This window comes from Gekko japonicus, unplaced genomic scaffold, assembly GCF_001447785.1.
Source record: "Gekko japonicus isolate JY-2015 unplaced genomic scaffold, Gekko_japonicus_V1.1 scaffold568, whole genome shotgun sequence".
NCBI classification, from domain to species: domain Eukaryota; kingdom Metazoa; phylum Chordata; class Lepidosauria; order Squamata; family Gekkonidae; genus Gekko; species Gekko japonicus.
In genome coordinates, this window is record NW_015169190.1 from 292,067 (window position 1) to 299,032 (window position 6,966).

The 6,966-nt window shown below is 48.3% G+C and overlaps 1 protein-coding gene across 1 annotated transcript in view; it reads left to right on the forward strand.

Annotated features, from left to right (window-relative positions):
- Positions 1–6,966, forward strand: part of FAT3 (FAT atypical cadherin 3) — a gene marked incomplete at its 5' end in the record, with an annotated part of 357,302 nt that overhangs the window by 286,720 nt on the left and 63,616 nt on the right. The gene's annotated exons all lie outside the window — the stretch shown is intronic.

Sequence of the window (6,966 nt, forward strand, 5' to 3'; positions counted from 1 at the left end):
GGACAAAGCCAGAGACGGGTTGGTCGAAGAGGTCTGTCAGCCCCGGGCCCGTGGGTTGTAGGGTTTCCAGCCAAATGTTCTGGGGGCTGAAAAGGATGGCTATGTCAGGACAGCCCCAAACCCACGTTCAGCATTTTCAGACAGAGGGTGACCTTTGACCCGAGTGATAAAGTTAAAAGGCCTCCTCTCAGTATTGATCTCCTGGGCTCTTCTTTTATTATTATTTTTTTTCCAGGAGAAAGGGAAGCCAGTAAAGTATTTAATTAAGTAATTGGGAGCAGAGGAGGGTCTCTGACCTTTTCCAGCCGAACCTCTGAGGCTGTAGCTGGGTGTTTTCTGTTTTTTAATTAACCACCTTGGGAACGTTTTTTCTGCAGCACTTCCTACCATTTCAGGGGTCTCAGAAGACCCACAGTCTGCTTTCTCATGGCCTCAGGCACCGTCTTATGTGCGAGAGCTGCGTGCCGCCTTTTAGAGCTGGAATCTGAATATGGGGTAGTGGCACGGGGCAAATTACCACTGTTCACTTGGGACCTGTCTTCCGACGTTTGCCATTTACATGTTGTATTTTTACAAGTATAGCGTCGTTGTGCATTGTGAGAATGCCAGGGACGGCTCTGCAAATAGTTGCCACTGCGTTCGTGATGCCCCAGTATGCATTCACTTGGGGACACTGCACGTGAGAACATAAGATCATAAGAGATGCCAATGTTGGATCAGGCCAAAGGCCCATCCAGTCCAACACTCTGTGTCACACAGTAGCCAGAAATACCAGGTGCCATCAGGAGGTCCCCCAGTGGGGCCAGGACATTAGAAGCCCTCCCACTGTTGACCCCCCCAAGCACCAAGAAGACAGAGCATCACTTGCCCCGGAGTCCCTATCTATACCTTGTGGCTAATAGCCACTGATGGACCTCTGCTCCATATGCTTATCTAATTCCCTTTTGAAGCCATCCATGCTTGTAGCCGCCACCACTTCCTGTGGCAGTGAATTCCATGTGTTAATCACTCTTTGGGTGAAGAAGTACTTCCTTTTATCCGTTCTAACCCGACCGCTGAGCTATCCTGTTTTTCGTCAGTGTTGAACAACAGTCCTGGGTGATCTTACAGAGAGGGGGGGCAGCATCCCTTCCCCTTCCCCAGCTCACATAGAACTTTTTCTCCTGATTGTAGCCTCACAGAAATTTGGATTTTGGCCCCCAAGGGCCAACCACTCATCTCTCCCCCAGTATTCAAATTCTATTGCCGCTGCTATCTCCCTTGTGTTTATCACCAAGTCATGCTACATAGGGAAGAGTGTGTGGAAACCAGATTGTCTCAAAGCTTTGCCGTCAAGATAGTGGGTGCTCGGGATAAGCCACATGAGACAAAATAATAGTGGGAAGGGGATAAGGGAGTCCTACCCACTCGGCTGCAGGTGACTGGCTGATTCCTTCCCGCTGAGAATAAAGCTTTGTGGCTCTCTTGCTCCCTTCTGGGCATGGAACAGTGGTCACTACGGGTGTGGAGGGGGAGGTATTTGTGAATTCCCTGCATTGTGCAGGGGGCTGGACTAGATGGCCCTGGAGGTCCCTTCCAACTTTATGATTCTATGACTGTGCATTTCTGATATTTGAGAAACGTTGGTGTTAGCCGCCATGGGCAGCCTGCCTCTCAGACAGGGTTGCCAGCTCCCGGTTGGGAAATGCATGGAGATTTTGGAGGTGGAGCCTCAGGAGTGTGGGGCTTAGGGCATGATGCTGTAGAGGCCAACATCCAGAGCATGATCTCGGTCGCCTGGAGATCAGCTGTAGTAGCAGGAGGTCTCCAGCCACCACCAGGAGCTTGGCAACCCTACTCTCAGAGATCCGTATAGATGCCCATCTTCTGGGCATGGAGCAGGGGTCACTGGAGGTGTGGGGGGGGGAGGAATTTGTGAATTTCCTGCATTGTGCAGGGGGTTGGACTAGACGACCCCAGAGGTCCCTTCCAATTCTACGCATAGCTGTGCAGTGGCATTTCATTGCCGTAACAATCCAGTTACTCTTTGTGGTTAGAAGGGAGCGAGAGAGCCACAAAGCTATATCCTCAGCGGGAAGGAATCAGCTAATCACCTGCAGGTAATATTTGTTCACCGTTGGTAACCAGCCAAATGGGTAGTTTCAAGCCCAGCAGTTTGTTGGTTTAGGCCATTTTCAGTTGCTGAAAGGTCGAGAGATGGAACAGGGTAGAAATCTTTGAAAGAAAGCAGAGGAGGAAAATGTCTTCTGGACTGGTTATATACTAGCAGAGTAGCATAGCAGTACAGTTGCATTTCTATAAAATACTGGGTGTCACAGGCCATGTCACAACCCCACCTTCCCGGTTGCCATGGCTCTCAAGTGCTTCCTCCGTGGCCTCAGCCAGACGGCCCACCCAGACCCTCTTCCACTCCTGCACAGCATGGCTTGGCCTCATCAGCCCTCCTCCCCAATCCTTTTAATGGGCAGCGACCTTCCCCCTGTTGCCTGAGAGCTCCCTGCTGGAGTTGGGGTCCGCTGTGCCCCCCACCCCCTCAATTGGGAGGATATGCTTGGGAAGAAATAAATCCATGAAAACACTGCCTGCGTATTCATGGACGAAGCCGGTTCCTCAGCAGAAGCAAGGAACTGCACGTTCTTGAAATACGTATCTTAAAAGGAAGGCTATTCCCACTGGCAGATGCCGTGGCTATTTACAATTTATGCATGCCAGCTGTGCGGAGCTTTTACCTAGTTTACCTTGATTAGCAAACTGAGTTATCAAAATACAAAATAGGCCGAAAGACAGGAAGGCAAGGGCTGGGGGGGGTCTCCAAGGGTCCAGAAGTTTGTTTCAGCTTGGATGACAGCCAGGACAATGCGGTGCTTCGGTCCAGATCTTTAGATTGCAATCCATAACGTTTCGTTTTCAAAGCCGTCTGAGTTAATCCCGTCGACGTTGATGAAATTCTTCAGACCGGTGGATGCCCAACCATATATCCCAAGCAATAAGAGAAGAGGAGCAGGGAATTTTCTTTCTTGCTAGTAATGTAAACACTCACAAGACGGTTATTTTCCCACACGGAACTGTCTGTGCTGGACGTAATGCGTGTTAATAAAACCCCAAGTAATTAAATCCTACAAGATTTGGAAATTATTTCCATTGGCAGGCTTCCTTCCCACCAGGAGGCAAGTGGGAATACACAAACCCTTCTTCCTTGCTCAGATTTACCTCCCCGCTTTTCAGGAATTATATTTCACTTGCACGGTTACCTGAGACGGAGTGGGGCCACTGGCCTGTCTGACTATGCAAGCTGGCAGCAGCTGCCCAAACCTTGAGGCAAGATATCTTTTCCAACACGACTTTCTGATATGAGAGACAGTTTGGTGTAGTGGTTAAGAGCGTGGACTCTAATCTGGGAGAACCGGGTTTGATTCCCCACTTCTCCACATGCAGCTAGCTGGTGTGACCTTGGGTCAGTCAGACTTTCCTTCAGAGTTGTTCTCTCAGGAGCAGTCCTCTCAGAGCTCTCTCAACCCCACCTACCTCACAGGGTGTCTGTTTTGGGGAGGGGAAGGGAAAGGAGTTTGTAAGCCGCTCTGAGACGCCTTCGGGTAGTGAAGGGCGGGGAATAAATCCAATCTCTTCTCTCTTCTTGAAGATGGTTATCATATCACCTCTCAGTCATCCCCTCTCCAGGCTAAACATACCCAGCTCCCTCAGCCTTTCCTCATAGGACTTGGTCTCCAGACCCCTCACCATCTTCACGGCCCTCCTCTGGACACGTTCCAGCTTGTCTATATCCTTCTTAAATTGTTGTCTGTAAGTCAGGTCAGAGAACCCCAACTTGACCTGTGGCAGCTGTCAGTCACCTCAGTTTTGTCCTTAGTTATTTCACCTCTGTTTCTTTCTTCCAACCTGAAACTCAAGATGGGAAATCTGGTTTCCCATCCAGGCACTGATCAGAATCACTCTGCCACGTGTTTTCAGACAAGTCTTGGGATGTGGTGCCTTCCCTCACCTTGCAGCAGTGGCAGGTCTGCTGGTTGAAATGAACGATGCCTTAAGAGATTGATCACATATCAGTCACAGTTAATGGGAATGGGACATTCTGTTGATATTTTTCTTCTGTTGAAATGTAAAGGTGACTTCTGCTTAAACGTTTCAGAAAGTAACCAACCAGTTCCAGCTGAAATCAAGGACTTGACTAGTTACCAAATTTGGCTTTGACCATAAAGGCCCAGAGCCTGCAACACATGCTTTGCTACCTGGGCGTCATCCTCGGGAAAGCAAACATCTCTCCTTCTTCAAGACAAAAACACTGTGTAATAATAGGTGATTTTAACTACCCACACATTGATTGGGTCAATATGTGTTCTAGCCGGGAAAAAGAGATTGAGTTTCTAGACACTCTAAATGACTGTGCTCCTTCCTTCCTTCCTTCTCTGTAACAAATTCAAAGAAACATAGAACAATAGAGCTGGAAGGGATCCCAGGGGTCATCTAGTCCAACTCCCTCTTATCAACTGAACCAATGCTAACCATGGTGAATGATAACCAAGTTTGCAGACAAATCCTTTTTTGTGATGGAATTGTGAGTAGAGTAAACCATTGTTTATTCTGCGCTGATGTAATGTTAAGCTATTGGCTCAGTTCGCGCATCATGTGAAGCCATGGTTTACTTAAAGTAACCATGGTTAGTGTGATTGTCTGAATGTTGTAGACCACTCATAAGAGCAGCCTTGCTGGATCAGACCAGAGTTCCGATTAGTACAGAACTTACTATGGTAAGGTAGGTTCAGTGTTCCCCCTAAGCTGAGTTAGCCTCTGGCTCACACATTTATGTCTTAGCTCAGGAAGGAGCAAACTAATTCATGCAGCAGCCAAATCGCTGGCTCACAACTTTAATGCCGGTAGCTCACAAAGTAGAATTTTTGCTCACAAGACTCCACAGTTCAGAGGGAGCTTTGGGTAGGGTTCATTAGACCAAGGCCTGAAGTTGGTTTATTAATCAGTCTTAATCATACAGATAGATCAAGATGGGTAGCTAGCCATGTGAGTCTGTCTGTAGCAGTAGAAAAGAGCAAGAGTCCAGAAGCGCCTTAAAGACGAACAAAATCTGTGGCAGGGTAGGAGCTCTCGTGAATCACTGCTCACTTCTTCACTAATGAAAGTTCACACCCTGCCACAAATTTTGTTTGTCTTTAAGGCACTTCAGGACTCTGGCTCTTTCCTACCACTGCTGCAGCCTTAACCATGGTTTTGTATTACATACAAATGCAGAGATCCTGTCTTAATCCTGGCTTGTTCTTTGGCCACACCCTCCCGGGCGACAGAGAGAAACCAGCATTTGTCAAGAGGAGCCCATATCTGAGTGATCTATGAACGAAATCTTGGTTTCAGACTCAGGCAAAAATTCGTCACGGTTTCGCGTGATGTCTGTACTGAGCCATTTGTCACATCCATCAAAGGTAGGGGATTCACTCAGAAGAGCACAGAAAGCGGCATATGTTTCCCGAGGCTGATTCTCTTATGTGCAAATCACAGTTTACAAGGAGCCAGCATTCTGGCTGCCCCAAGCCACATTGTGCTGAATCATCCTCTTTAAACAATTCTCAAATAGCTTTCTGCGCCACATTGGGAAACTTCAGAGTGCTTACAGCTGCGGTGGGTGGAGAAATAGACATCTCCAAGGATACAATTTTGAGAGCCGTAGTTAAAGGCGAACATGCATGCGGGAAGGGGGGGACGAAAGAATCTCTAGTGTGATGCTGATTTAACCATCTGGGAATTTTGCTGATGCACACGGTATCGTCAAAATAGAAACTCGTCACAAGTCAGCATTAGTGCTGCTGACACACCTCTCAGCCCGTTGGATGACAGCGGTTGGTTTCCCTGTCTGGAGAATAAATATAAGAATCAACAAGAGCAACAATAAGGAAGAGGAAGACGGGCTCCGTGCTTCAGATCTCTGGCCTCGTTTTCTAAACGACACTTCGGAAGTAGTAATCCATAGCCTGTGCTTCTGCCACAATCCCAGTCATTCAGTAATAAGCATCCCGTTTGGGTAAAAGTGCTTTCATTTTCCCTCTGGCAGGAAATACTGTGATAGCCTCGGCTTTTAGTAATGGCCCCGTCTGTCAGGGTTGTGAGTTGCTTGACACCAGGGTAGAGGTGAGATGTCCTGGCTCACTCTCAGCCATTGCGCGGCACCAACTCTGAACTGGCAAGGAGTGCACGTGGAGGAATGGCCAAACCGCACACTGCCTTTCCTGAATCAGGAGTAGGGGTGTGCAAAAAAACCCAAATTTCGACCCGATTTGGATTCGGCCGAATTGGGCAGAATCAATTGCAGCCAGCATAAAGACTCCTGCATGTCAATTTCGGCGGTAGGAATGGATTCAGGAGTCTTTCAGCCAGCCGAATGTCAGTTTCAGCCCCATTATATCCTATGGGCCATTGAAGTCAATGGCAAAAACATAGGGTATATTCTGGGGGCTGGAGGGGAGGGGGTTTGAGGGAGAAGAGGCTCTGAACATGCAGGGTAGCTGCTGGAGCCTCTCCCCAAGATACTCACCATGCTTCAAGAACATTGGACCAGGGGGTCCAATTCTACGGGCCCCAAAACAGGTTACCCCCATCCCCTCCATTGTTCTCTATGGTGGGGGGGAAAGTTACTTTTTCCCCACAGTACTGTTAGTGGCTCTGGGGCAGTGTTCCCTCTAAGCTGAGTTAGTGTGAGCTAGCCTCCGGCTCACAGATTTTTTAGCCTCTGGCTCACAGATTTTTGTCTTAGCTCATGAAGGTTGGCTTCAGAGCAGACCAATTTATGCAGTAGCCAAATTAGTCGCTCACAACTTTAATGCCAGTAGCTCACAATGTAGAATTTTTGCTCACAAGACTCCACAGCTTAGAGGGAGCATTGCTCCGGGGGGGGGGTTGAGGGAGAGGCTCCAAATTTTCAGGGTAGCTTTGGGAGCCTCTCCC